Source organism: Mastomys coucha, unplaced genomic scaffold (genome assembly GCF_008632895.1).
Source record: "Mastomys coucha isolate ucsf_1 unplaced genomic scaffold, UCSF_Mcou_1 pScaffold6, whole genome shotgun sequence".
NCBI lineage: Eukaryota > Metazoa > Chordata > Mammalia > Rodentia > Muridae > Mastomys > Mastomys coucha.
The window spans coordinates 126,064,095-126,078,690 of record NW_022196912.1 but is presented as its reverse complement, the minus strand read 5'-3'; the positions used below and the strand labels follow the sequence as shown (position 1 = coordinate 126,078,690).

General features: G+C 52.1%; 1 long non-coding RNA gene across 1 annotated transcript in view; it reads right to left on the bottom strand.

The window, feature by feature from the left end:
• Positions 1 to 2,786: 2,786 nt before the first annotated feature.
• Positions 2,787 to 14,596, bottom strand: part of LOC116080581 — an 18,210-nt gene continuing 6,400 nt past the window's right edge. The window contains exons 2-4 of the long non-coding RNA XR_004114488.1: positions 7,632 to 7,734; positions 5,493 to 5,592; positions 2,787 to 3,039 (exon numbers count right to left, since the gene is read on the bottom strand). This is a non-coding gene — a long non-coding RNA (uncharacterized LOC116080581). The remainder of the gene's footprint in view (positions 3,040 to 5,492; positions 5,593 to 7,631; positions 7,735 to 14,596) is intronic.

Below are 14,596 nucleotides of genomic sequence, written 5' to 3'. Positions count from 1 at the left end.
TGGGAGCATCGATACCCACCTCTCCCAGCCCCTGGAGGTTCTCCAACCCTGTGGTTTAATTCACAGCAGCATAGGCCTCTCAAAGGCACATTCACTTGACACTTGGGGACCTGCTTAGGGATTACCAACACCTCTGCCTTTGCTGTCACGGAGACAAGAAGAACCTTCTTGCCCTAGGGTCCTGTGAGGTGGCCCGGACACACCTCTGGTCAGTGGTACCAGCATCTGTCCAGGTCTTCACATCCCCTCTGCTGGGTTTTTCTCAGGATGTTCACCCATGGCAATGACCATGGCCCACGCGGTATCTGCGGCGTGTTCTTCCTCTAGGCTAACACTCTTCACAGGTGCGCATGTTGCCCATCTGTGCCATGCAGCAGGCTGCCATGGCCAGTTAACATTTGCTATATGACTAAATGAAGAACTTCCAGTCATCAGCTTTGTCACCATGGAATAAGATGCAACCACTTGAAGCACACAGCTTCTAACATACCATTGCCCTGGTTACTTTGTAATCATCAACTTCACCAAACTAGACTCACCTGGAAAGAGAGAACCTCCATGAAGGAATTGCCCAGGTCAGACTGGATTGTGTGCATGCCTGTGAGGTACTTTCCTGATGGCTGACTGACACAGGAAGGCCTAGCCCACTGTGGGCAGTGTCATTCCTAGGCAGGTGGACCTGGACTGCATTTAAAAAGTGAGCTAATCGTGATCCTGTGCAACCTTCCTTGGTGGGTTCTGGTGGGTTCTGCTTCCGTTCCTGGCTTGCCTCGCTGAGCATCTGTGATCCTGTGCAACCTTCCTTGGTGGGTTCTGGTGGGTTCTGCTTCAGTTCCTGGCTTGCCTCACTGAGCATCTGTGATCCCGTGCAGCCTTCTCGGTGGGTTCTGCTTCAGTTCCTGGCTTGCCTCGGTGATGGACTGTGAGCTGGAAGTTTAACCCAAGCAGACTTTTCCTCACCAAGGCTCTCTTGGTCCCAGTGTTTATCACGGCAACAGAAAGCAACTGGGGCATTTACACATGCCCGGTGCAACAGGGAAGGCAAGAATGTGCCCGGTGCACAGAGGAGGCATCTGTCCCCTTCCCCCCTTGTCCTCCTTGTCCCAGGCCCCAGGTCCCTCAAGAAACCCCAGTTCTATTTCCTGTCATTTCCAATTAGTGTGCATTTTCTAGAATTTTATGCCAGTTTTTGTTATAGAATCACAGTTTATCTCCCTTGTGTCGATCTCTCCTCGTGCAAGGCCATTTGCCTCTTGTCCCTGTGAGGGTGTGTCCGTCACCTTCTGCTGAGGAAGACCTGAGGGGTAGCCATATCACCCTGTATCCATCCACAGAGCTACTGAGCCAGCCACATCTGTGCTCTTTGCAGGCAAGGACTGCTACAAGCATTCACATGCTCTTCTGTGGTCATGTGTCCCCTCAGAAGGCTCCTCTATGGGCAGCTTGGTTCCCAACAGTTTGTCCAGAGGTGGGGATCTGCAGAAGTAATGAACTTATGACAGTTCAGTGGCATTGTAGCAAGGTGGTGGGAACTTCCAGAGGTGGGGCCTGGGTGGAGGGAGTAAGTTACTGGCTAAGTATGAGCCCTCTGGAAGCACCTTGTGCTCTGTCTGTCTGTCTGTCTGTCTGTCTGTCTGTCTCTCTCTGTCTCTGTCTCTCTCTGTCTCTCTGTCTCTGTCTCTCTCTCTCTTTCTCTCTCTCTCTCTCTCTCTCTCTCTCTCTCTCTCTCTCTCTGTGTGTGTGTGTGTGTGTGTGTGTGTATGTGTACTGATTGCAGGTTTCCTTGGCCACACCCCTCTGCAGTGACGTTTTCTGCCTTACCATGGACCTAAAAACAACAAAGCCAGTCCATCGCAGACTCAAACCTCTTCCCTTCAACATGTTTTCCCCAGGCATTTGGTCACAACAATGAAACCCTGACTGGCCTAGCATGTGCTTTTGTTTCCCCTTGTACAGAGTGACTAGACCCTGAGGGAGGTGGAGATGGGATAAATTAGGAAACAGCCAGGCTATTTTCCAAGGGCTGGACCATGACACAAACCCGCTCCCCTGTGTCCTCTCCGACAGCCACGCCGCCGATGCCTGTGGGCTTTCACGTGGTCACGTTAGTTCTTATTTCCCTGTCGACTGGCAATGTTGAAATGTTTTTGTCTTTGTTGCCATGTGAAGATTGTGCCTAGCTGGGTGGCTTTTTCTTACTTACATCTAATGTGATCCTCGGGAAGCACAGAGCCTGAGGCTTCCTTTGCAGGAAGGTTTAGAGCCAAGAGTCAGTTTCTGAACCAGGCTTGCATATGCCTAGGAAACGTGGGTCTTTCAAGGAATGCAGCCATTTTCTTTGAGCAAGTAAACTTGTTGCTACAGAGCCACTTTTCCTGAATTGGTGGAGTTGATTAGTCGGCATCTCCTGAACTTCGGAGGTATGTAATACTTTGCCTCCTCACTTTTCTGATCCTGCTTGCAAGGGGTCTCTTCATCTGATTGGTCATCTCAAAAAGCTGGCTTTGGGGTTCAGGGACTCAGGAAGCCACGCCCCTGCTCGCCTTTCGTTCATCTCAAGTCCATTTCTTCTGCTCTCTACATCTCGAGGTGCAAGCTGAGGTCATTGATTTAAACTATTCATTCAAACTCAGATACTGTGCTATAGATAAATCTTCCAATTTTATATTTTCCTTTTAATTCTGCTTAAAATGCTCTCTAACTTTGATTTCTTCCTTGGCCCATAAATTACTGTCCCCGTTTGGTTTCTGTTGCTGGGATAAAACACCATGACCAAAAGCAAGTTGGAAAGGAAATGGTTTAATTCATTTCACAGCTTACAGTCCAACATCAAGGGAAGCTAAGGCAGAACTCAAGGCAGGAAAACTGGAGCAGAGAGCAGGGTCTACAGCAGGCTCGCCAGCTGACTTCACTTGGCCTCCTACTTGACAGGTCTTCTTATACAATCCAGGGCCTCGTGCCTAGGAGTGGTGCTGTCCACAGTGGGCTAGGCCCTCCTCCATCAATTAGGAACCAAGGAAAATGCCCCCACAGATGTGCCTATAAGCCAATGTAATGGAGGTCATTATTATATTGAGGTTCCCTCTTCCCAGGAGTGTCATGATGACAGCCAAGACTAGCCACCACCGTTGTCACACAAGATGAGCCTTTCTGGTGCTTTTCCAATTAAAGCCTATCTTTTCCTTACAACACTCAGTGACTGGGAACTCTGTATGTCTTTGGACTTCCTTAATAATCTAGAATGGCATCTATATCAGTGTTCTGAATGTGCCAGGAAATAAATGGATGCTCTGTGGTTATGGGGTGACATGTTTCTTAAAAGTCAAATCTCCTTTACATCTTTTTCTGCCTTCTTTTGCACTAACTAAATGCTCCATGGGATTCTTTTGTTGGCTCATCAGCTGTAGATATCTGGTGGCTTGTTGGTGGCTTTGTGGTTTACAGCATATACACATGCCTTAACTTGTCTCCCTTCAAGTTAGCTTATGGCATGTCACAGGCACATAGCTATTGCTAGGGCACCTCTCTCTCTGAATCCCATGCTGCCCTGTCAAGCGTCACTCTGCACATGTGTGCTCAACCCCACACTGGTTGTCATACACAGAGGTCAAAACATGCATGCAAAGATGCCTGGCGCCTCCAGCCACTGGGAAAGAGGCACCAGAATCATAGTAAGGTATCACTTTACACCCGCTAGGATGGCATAGGGTGTGAGGGACCACAGCACTGGTGTCCTGCTGGAGGAAGAGTGACCCGGTGTGGCCTGTGTTCAGTACTGAAGGTGAAGTGGGGGCTCCCGTGTGGCTCAGCGATTGAAAGGCAGCCATGTCCACAGAACTGGAAATGGGGTCTGAAAGACACATTCATAGCAAAACCATTCATAGGAGACGAGCAAGCGATGGCAGGAACCTGACTGCACAGAACAGACTAGTGGCTAAGTCCAGCCTACAGACCCTGCATGTCCTGTAACACGGGGATAACTTGGAAAAATTACACTGGTACAATACAGTGAAACAGCCACTGAATGGCTTGTCACCATGAGGTTCCTGGGCTGTCAACACCTCAGGAAAGTCAGAAGAACACACATCTCTGGGGCAGGGGAGGAAAAGGGATGGAGCAGTTCTGAGGATGGAGGAGATTTAGGTGCAGGTGATGGTGATGACCTTGCAGCTCTGTGAGGGCATTTAACATCACACAACATATAAGGTTGAAGTAAATGGTGTGTTTTACTGTGAGCAACCAGCCGGCAGGCTGCTAGGCATGGTCTGGACAAGGTTAGAGTTGGACATCACTGTTCACAAAGTCTGAAACACTCACAGACGGCAAGGGGAGTCCTGAGCCTCGGACTCACAGACTCTGGATATGTGTCCTCCCCAAGCCCAAAGCTCTCACAGTAGGTGGAAGCAAAGGCTGCCGAAAGCTAGTGTTTAACACTCATACTCCAGAGGGGTGAGCCGGACGCACTTGGGGGGGGGGGGGTAGAGGGCAGCACAGGGACTCCCAGGACCCTTTCCTTCCTGGCTGATTTTGTGACTTCAGATGATTTGAAAATGGTCCAACCACTCAACCTCATGATCATTATTTCCTGCCTGCCTCTGGCTTCTAGCTTCTGGCTCAGCCATGGTTTCCCTCCTATACCATTGAGGATGGCTTTGCTCCCTGGAGCTTCCAGTTTTAAGCTTGCTGTCTGTCCCTCACCTCACACTCACAGCAACAACGCAACAGCCTGAGGCTGGCCAGTGGCCCTGCTGACCACTGACAGCCCACCAAAGGTGCTGCCACATTCCCAACACACAGGGACAGATGAGTGATGGCTCACATGGGGTACACACAGGAAAACACAGTCACCCCCCCCCCACACACACACACATACTCACTGACTCATACAGACATACACTGACACACAGATGCACATGGGGGGACAGATACACACTGATTCTCACAGGCGCTCAAACACAGAGGCAGGAACAGATCACATACATTGATTCACACAAGCACACAGAATAATTCTCTAACTCCTATGATCACACATAGACCCTGCACATAGAGATAGTTGACACATGCACAGACATATCACACAGAAACACACACTGACACACATGCACATAGCCCCTTGCACAGACATCTGCTCAGTCATCACACACACACACACACACACACACACACACACACACACACACGAATACTAAGAAACACAGCCTTCAAGTACTTTCCAGGATGAGGACCATGCCTGGACCCACACCCCTCTCTGAAGGGGCTGTTTGGGGTCTCTCAGGCCCCAGCCTGATAAGCTAGAAGTGTGATGTGCAAGTGACTGTAGGATTAAGACGGAAATTGCCTCTGTGTGAGCTCTGCGACAGGTCCCTTGAAGAGTTCCAGCCTCCGTGGGCAGGCCTGACTCCTCAGGTTACTGAACCTAGCAGTCAGACCTAATGTGGGCTCAGCATGGGTTTCCACACACTCATGTTCACAACCCCAAAGATGGCTCTTACGTTGTTAGAGAAGTCTCCGTCACCACATCCTTTGCGCCTCCCTCGCCCCTAACTCCCATCTTCGTCACTGTCCCTCTTCAAGTGTTTTCCCCGTGGTGTCCTGGTTTAAAGAACAAGAAGCTTTCAGGCAGCTTTCTACATGGGTGTCAGATCTCAGCCTCCCTTGAGGCACTGGCCTGAGGGGGCCCTGCATCCCAGGTGACCGCCCAGGCTCTAGGACAGAGAAGGTCTGGAGCAGCTGCTCTTCCACCACTGTCTGTGACCTGTGAGGGGGCCGTCCACTCCAGTCGTCACACTGAATGCCAAGAGCTTGGGACCCCAGAGTCCAGGTCACCTGCTGCATCCAGAGGTCACAGTGTCAATATGAAGGGGCCTCGGGAGTGAAGCAGGACAGCCCACAGCCAAGGTGCTGGCCTGAGTTGTCAAGAACCTGCAGAGTCAGCTGGGGCTGGTAGCTGAGAAGTGGGCTCAGGAGACATAGCCCGGGGTTCTGAAGACACTCTGCCCAACGGCTCACCCGTGACATTTTCCGGACAGAAACACTGGGCTCAGAGACATTCTCTCTCACCTCAGTGCGAGCCAGAGCCTGTTGCGCGTGAGGCAAGGACTCCCATTGAGCCGCCCTCGCTGCAGAAGACATCCCCATTGAGCCAACCTCGCTGCAGAAGACATCATTACATCTTTTGCCAATTTACAACCACTGGTAGGTGGCAGCTGGGGGTGAGTGCAGGTGGGTGACCCTGAACACCACCTTAAGCAGGTTAGCATCAAGCCTCTCCTAAAGCCAAGGGGGAGGAGCCATGGAGCTGGGGAGACTAAGCCTTAGCAGTCTGTTGCCAGTCAAATGTGCGGAGTTCCCACCCACCTGCCTCTCTGTTGCTGTGGAATGGCAGTGGGGCAGGTGCCCAGGTCTCTCATGGCCAGCCCAGCCCAGCCCGGAACAGTAGCCATATGAACCAGCCACTGGCAGAGCATCCAGGTGTGAACCAGCAGGAGCAGCATCTACACCACTACCCCTGGAGCCACAGAGAGAGCCACAGGCAGTCACAGAGCCCAGGACTGGCTCCCAAAGGACCTTCAGGCTTGGACACTTTTTCCAGAGCTGGAATTCTGTCTTCAGGGAACCCTCTATTTGCATCATCAAGTAGAGCCATTATAGTCAACCCAGAGCTAATCAGAGGCACACTGGCACCCTCCGTTCCCTGACTGGGCTCAGCATCGCACAGGCAGCCAACAGGCCAGACAAAGGGCTGTCTGCAAATTGAGGTCAGGACCGGCCTGGGAGACAGGCCTGCTGTGAGGGCGATAATTGAGCCAGCTCTAAGGTGTTGGGGTTGGGGGGAGCATTAATTGGAGAAAGGCAGAGAAGAAAGGAGCGGGGAGTTGTGGGGTAGGGGTGGGGGTGAGGGGAAAGGGCAGCCGCTGGGAATGCAGTGAACAAAGGGTTAACCAAGGAACCTGGATACCAGGTCAGTTCTGAGAGTGACTGGAGAGACATGGCCCACACAGACAGTCCAGTCATACTGCTGCTGGCCTCTGCCTGGCCAGGCCCGGGGTCAGAAGGTAAAGTCAGGAGTATTTGGGGACCATGGGCCCTCAAGTCCATCAGAGAGGAGTAGCCCGGAGGCCTCAGAGAACATCCTAAGTGTGTGGGTGAAGGGGTGGTGAATGCATCAGCTGCCCCGACTGGGAGGGTTAGACCAGTCCTCAGGACCTCAGAGGGGCCTCTGTCCACAGCTCCCCTCCCCTCCCCCACAGCACTTTCATCCTCTTAAAGCAGAATTGCAACCTGCCCCCACAATCTCTGCTGTTCCACAGTTACCCCAAGAACCCTCAACCATGCTTCCTTAAAGGCCACCCTACACCACTGTGGGACCACACAGGACAGAGGACCTAGACCCCCATGCCAATTATGGAGGTTTTAGGGAAAGAGTGATTACTCCATTGCCTACCCTGGCCACCACTTGCAGACTCTAACAGTCCTGGCCTACCCCACAAGCTCTGACTGTCCCATGTCTAATCTCCTTCTGCTACCACAGACCCTGTTAACCTGGTCCTTCCATCCCTGCCGGGATGCTCTACCCACTAAACCTATAACCACAGCCTCCTCCATGGAAAGCCAAATGAACCACACCCAACTCTGCCTCTGCCCTGTTGGTCATCAGGTCTGGGAGATGTCTTTCCACTCCTGAGCCTCGGTTTCTCCTTTGAACAGTCAGGTAGCGGTTCTTCCCCTGGGGTCCTGCAAGATATCAGACGGGTACAACAAAGAGTTTGTTCCACTTCAGATGCCTCCAGCCCTCCATCACTCCCCCAAAAGCTGCCCACTTAGGGCAGGTGCCCCAAGGACAGGCCCCATGGTTAGCAGAGCACTAGGCAGACCTAGCCTAGCCTCCAAATGCCAGTAAACCTCACCCCCAGGAGCTCTCTGGCCCCTCCAAGGGGAGTTCCTAGGAACACAAATCCCTAACACAGCTCTCTTGATTGAGCACATGCGTGATTTCTCTTTGCTTAGGAGAGAAAGTAGCTTTAGCAAAGCATGTCTATTTATGTCTATATAACTGGCTGTCAGGAGACAATGTCCCCGTCTTGTCTGCCCCTTTGCTGGTGACAGGAGAGCCGTTTAGCCGTGGATTCTGTTTCTTTGCTTCTCCCACCTTCTGGCAAGGTTGGGACAGGTAGATGAGGCTCCTAGAGCCAGGTGACCACTCAATAGCCTTTCTCCAGGAGGCCAACCCCAGCTGTATCATAGAGGGTGGCTGGTGTCCCCCACAACAGGGCCCAGCCTCAGCCTGAGGCTCTGGAGCTGGATTTGAGACCAGGGCTCCATCAGCTGAGGTGACAATGACAGCTGGAACTGGGAGTGAATAGCAGAGGCCCTCTGGGGAACAATTGGTGGGACCTCAGAGGTCTTTGGGACAGCAACTGGGCAGCCCTTCACAGTGACAGAACTCTTGGGGGCTGGAGGCAGAAGTGGGAAAAGAAAGAGACCCCCCCTACCCCAGGCATGCCATGGGGCCAGCTCAGGTCATGCCCTAGCCCCAGAGATCTCCAAGAAAACCAAAGCTTTGCCCATCTGACTTCCTGCCTTTGAGGTGTGAATCAAGTCACCCAAGATGCCTGTGCTGTGGCCCTACCTGCCTTCAGGGTGTGCCTAAACTTGGAATCAGACCGTTAAAGAGTGATCGTGGTTAACCGGAGAATCTAGGGTAGGCCTAGGCCGTCATCCCTGGGTTCCTTGCAAGAGGATTAGGACACACATATGCAGGGGTGGCCCTGGGAGGGCAGAGAAAGCAAGGAGAGTCTTAGAAGGAGGCAGCCATGCCTTGGCCTCAGACATCAAGTCCCAAGACTGAGAAAAGAAACACCACCCTGTGTGTGGTCTGTAGATCTTCACGTGTGAACTATGCCCCCTTGCCCAGTGCACACCCAGGACCCTGGCACAGGTTTCCCATCCAACTCATAAGAGGAACACAGACCTGCCATGGGCACCAGTCCCCAAAGGGCTCCGGGCTCCTGGGTCATCTGAGAGCTGACAGCCAAGGAGGGCACAAAGCCTTCTCAGCTGGCATCTCCAAGAGTCCCCAGGTCCTCACCAGAATGATATCTTGTTCCATTTTCTGCCAACATGCCTGCCATAGATTCTGCTGGTTCCACTTGCTAGGTAAAGCAAGTATCTCCAAGGACGATGCTAATGGACCGTCCTCACTGCCAGAGAACTGGGGAATGAGAGCTCCCAGGCATCAACTCCCCCTGAACCACTACCCCCAGCTTCCTGTCCCCTGGAAGGGCCTGACTGCTTCCTGCTTGCACCACAGGCTTAACCTGCTTAGGGCCTGAGCCATGAAGTCCTCTATACCCTGCTTGGAAGGTAGGTCCCTCAGATCCAGCCTCAGGTCCTCAGAGAGGGGCTGCATCCAGTGCCTGTCTGATCAGCAGATTTTAATGATGGCCAAATTTCACAGCAGGCCACTGAGCTTCCGGCAACACCAACCTAAGAAGCGAATGTGGCTATCGATTCTCTCTGCCTGCCTTGAGCTGTCTCTCCTTGAAGGCTTTTAAGAGGGGTAGAGCTCCACAAAAGAATGGATTACATTTGCAAATCAGGGTTCTGTGATTCACTCCTCCTCCCCACTCTCAAAAAGAGCCTGTGGCAGGGAAAATCTCTTCTCTGTGCAGCTGGGAGCCGGGGTGAACCCTCCCCACAACTCCTACCCTACCCTACCCTGCCCTGCCCTGCCCAGCCCAGGGGCTTGGGTTGCCCCTACTCTGAGAATCCTGTTTCCTCCCTCATACTACTGTGGAGTGGTAGAAAAAGCCAGTAAGCACCTTTCCCTACTCCTTTTGGGGCACCGGAGCCCCTTGCCACTCCAAATTCTCCAACCTACCATCCCTCAGGCTCCCACAGAGCACTTCCCCACAGTTCTCTTCTCTCCAGCCATTTTCTCCTACTGCACATAGGGCCGGGAATCAGGGGTGCGGTAAGGACTGGGATCTCTCGTCCCCTAGGCACACAGCCCCAGGGTCAGAAAGAGATACAGGTAGTGGCCACACCTAGGTCCCATTGAGGATGAGACCTTACCAGTGACCTGCGGCCCTACTGGGGTGCACAGCCCTAGTCCACAGTTCCCAGAGTCCCAGAACAGATCCGCCCTCAGTCATCTGTCCATTTCCTGAACATTCACAATCAAGCTCAGATTCACGTACTCCAGCCTAGCAGACAGCAGGCATGTAGACCCCTATCAGAACATGAACAGCCACAGATCACTACAAGGGTCGGCTCTGTTGGATACCTAGAGCCACCATGTCACTTTGTTCACTGTAATGTGCTACAGCCCGTTCCTTGCAACTGTCACTGGGCCCCAACCAGGAACAAGGCCAGGAAGGCAGTCTTCATCACACCACGAGTGAGGAGGCCCCCCACTCACTGAGGTAGCACACACAAAGAAGAGAACAGAGTTGGCTCATTGTCCAGCATTCTACCTGTCCCCTCTGCATAGTGGGGGCCACCTCTGAGCCCATGATGGCTATTCTCAGAGCTGTCTCTGCAATCAGCTGTGACCATTACTGCTGCCCATGCTGTTGCTATGTCTAGGGTGACTCTGCCTGGCAATCCAGACTAGGGAAGGCCACGTATGGGTGGCAGTCTTCATCCATGGCCATTGTCAGCTAAGGGAAGGAGGGGACCCAGGGACATAAGCAGGAAATCTAGTGACAAACTGTCCTGGGCTCACCCTGGGGCTGGTCTCACCTGTATTCCAGAACACAATGGAAAATGCCCCTCACTTGCCTAGTGCTGAGACCAGGGCAGTGTCCCCTTGGCAATATTTCCCCCCCTCTCTCTTTCTCTTTCTCTCTCCCTCTCTCTCTCTCTCTCCCTCCCTCTCTCTCTCTCACACACACATACATACACTCTCTCTCCCTCTCTCTCTCACACACACACTCTCTCTCACACACACACATACACTCTCCCTTCTCTCTCTCTCTCTCCCTCTCTCTCTCCCTCTCTCACACACACACATTCTCTCCCCCCCCTCTCTCACACACACACACAGACCTCAACCTCTAACATGCCCTCTCTGCTTCATGTGACCACAGAGAGGACCATACCAAGCTGCACCCCTGTGACCTGGAAGGCATCATCTGTCGCCAGGGACGTGGTTCTCAGTGACCCTATGTTCTAGGCTGAATGAAAGGCCAGTGCACTGGGCTGATAGGAACCCCACACTGTTCTAGGCCGAATGAAAGGTCAGTGCACTGGGTTGATAGGAACCCCACGCTCTCCTCATTCCCCCACGGCGGTGATCGTCCCAAGTCAGCAGAGAGGACCTGGAGAAGGCTGGAGCTGGCAGCTCAAACGCATGCACACACACACACACACACACACATGCACACACGCATGCACACGCACACAGTGTCTGCTGGCTGGAGCCGGCAGCTCAAACACACACACACACACACACGCACACGCACACGCACACATACACACACACACATATACACACACACTCATACATGCATGCACACACACACACACACACACACGCACATACACACACACTCGCGCACACACACACAAGCCCCACAGTGTCTGCTGGCCCTCCTCCCTTCCAGCTGCTCTCCTGACCCCCAACCCCTCTCTCACCTGCTGTGGCCTTGGAGAAACCGAAGGGCATAGAGTCAGGGAACTGCATCACTGGGGGCCACACATTTCTGGCCCAAGCAAGAATCCAGGGGCAGGGGAGAGGACTAATTATGGCCCAAGGATAAAAACGGCAGCCAAGCAGCTGTGCAGGGTGGAAGGAATGCTCCCCTCAGAGAGACATTTTCCAATTCCTGGGCTGCCGAGAATGCATTCTTTGACATTTATGAGGCCCAGGCTCCCCATAAACCTAGATTCCAAAGAGGCTGACAGCTGGTCAGATCCCTGGAACCCAGGACTGCGGGACTGCCCTTTACGATGGGCGCAGCTGCAGCTGCAGTGCCCGAAGGAGCCCCGAAACCTAGAGGCAGCTCTGTCCTCACTCAGCTCCCCTCAGCAGCTGGAGAAAGTGGGTCTCCGTTACCTTGACAGATGGAATTTAGAGGTTCAGAGAGACTAAGAAACTTTTCATAGCTGTGTGCCAGAATGACTGGCTGCTGTCTATGGCCACACGGTGCCTACTTGGTTCATAGCACCGGCTATTAGGTATATATAAAAACAAGGCTGAAGGGGAATTCCCCAACATGAACAGTGTACCACTGGGGAGCAACATGCTTGAAGATGCCTTCCCTTTCCTATGCCATCGGCTTTTGCTGCTACGGATACTGTGTACTCACAGCAGGAAATAGAATGTGTGTGTGGAATTATGCAGGATGGTGGGCCAGAACACCGCCAGAGACAGCCACCAAAGCTGGACCCAGAGCCCTCATCAGCTTTTAAAGCACTAAGAGAAGTACGTCTGACTTTGATGCTAGGCCCAGAACTCAGGGGGGCCAGAGCCTTCAGACAAGCACAACACCCATGGCTCCCGGGCCTGGCTGACCACTGTCCTACTGACCAGACCATGTGCCTAGCAGCTGAGGCGGATGCCTCATGGATGGAGCTCACAGGTCCCAGGGGCTGCTCTGGGCATCTCTCACAGGTCCCAAGGGCTTCTCTGGGCATCTCTCACAGGTCCCAGGGGCTGCTCTGGGCATCTCTCACAGGTCCCAGAGGCTGCTCTTGGCGTCTCTCCCCAGTGCTAGGCTCTGGAACCTGAACATTTGCCCAATGGATAGATCCCTCATTGTATGTCAGAAGCAAATCCTTGTCCCAACAACTGCATGGAAACTTCCTGGTTTGAACTTTGCTTGTTCATGTTCTACATGGGGATACCCTGGATCAAGACCCCAGGTTCCCCAGAGAAAAAAAATCAGTCCATCATGACTTCTAGGAAGAAATGCTGTGTATGGTTGAATGTAGTGTCCCTTCAAGAGCTCATAAACTGAGGGTTGATCCTCCAGGTGATGCATTTGTGCTCCTAAAAACTTAAGACCTCATTAAAGGAAGTAGGTCAGAGGAGATGGCTCTTCCCACCTCGCTGTGTCCTGTCTCTGTGAGATGAGCACTTCCTTCACTCGAGTGATGTTCTGCTGCCCTGGGCTGAGCCCTCCAATCGTGAGCTCAAACAGATAGCTCCTCCCTTTAAGCTGATCTTTTCAGGCACTCAGTCACAATGACACAAAGGTCACCAAAGCAGAGGTTGTCACCCTAAAGCCCAGATTATCCTCACAAGTACTTTGTCAAATACAATGTCTAGTATGGGCAGATAACCACATACACAGAAAACAAGTTCGTTAATCAAGAGCCAAGAAAGAAGAAGGAGGAAAAAGAGGAGGAGGAAGAAGAAAAGAAGGAAGGGAGGAAGGAAGGAAGGAAGGAAGGAAGGAAGGAAGGAAGGACAGACATTAGGAACAGACATACAACGACATAAGATTTGGGAAATTCCAATAGATGAGATATAATCATATCTAATCACTAAATCAAATTTAGTGATGCTCACTAAATTTAAAGGTTTCAAAAGTATATGCAGGGGTCTGAAAAACTATAAAATGTGTCAAAGAAAATTTGAAAATATATCAAGCAGAGATGTCTGAAGCCGGAGCTGGTGGTGCAACCCAGTGGGTAGAGTGCTCACCTATCAAGCATGAAGTCCTGGATTTCGATCCCTGACTTATACAAACAAGGTGTGGTGGTGTACACTTGTGATCCCAGCAGGTGGAAGCAGGAGGATCATGGCCAGCCTGGGCTATATATTGAGTTCAAGGCCAGCCTGGGCTACGTATTGAGGTCAAGGCCAGCCTGGGCTACATATTGAGGTCAAGGCCAGCCTGGGCTCCATTGTGAGACCCTCTCTGGCCATCCCCATCAATGTGGTCACATATTAGAAGACAGGATATCGGGAGGGAGGATGCTATTTCTCCCAGGCTGCTTCAGTTTGAGACACTTTCAACAGAGATCCCACTGGGGCTTGTTTCTATGTCAACAGGGAGCTGGATAAGTGATCCCTCAAATAAATATCCAAGGAATTACACAGAGGCCTCAGCCCCCGGCATTACAAAGATGCATAGTAGGGAAACTCTGCGGACTGAGACCTTATTTTAAGGCCATTTGGAGGGTGATAGTGACACAAGAACAGGCAAAGGTCTAATGCAACAGAGCCACACAAAGACTTGGAAATTGTAGCCCCTCCCTCTGTAACTGTGGCAGTGGCAGCCAGGGGCATAGACCATCCTTTCAACAATAACCACTGGCTAGCCATAGGTGGCAGGCTCAGCTCACACCTCCACCAAGTTCCGGTAGCTCCAAGATGCAGGCAAGATGCAGAGATGCTGGAAGGTCAGAGCAGGGCTGGGCATCATGACCCTGGTGTGGGGTGGGTTTTTAAATAAGTCACTAAAAAGGAAAAGGTTAATGAATTCAGCAGCATTAATGTAAGAGAGTTCTGTTCCCAGGAAGTCCCCATAATGAGAGTAAAAAAAGCATGCCATACAGTGGCCATAGGCACAGCCAGCAAAGACCGGGGATCAAGGAAGCACATAGTGCAGTCAGTAAGGAAAACAGAAGCAGTGCAGAGCAGAGT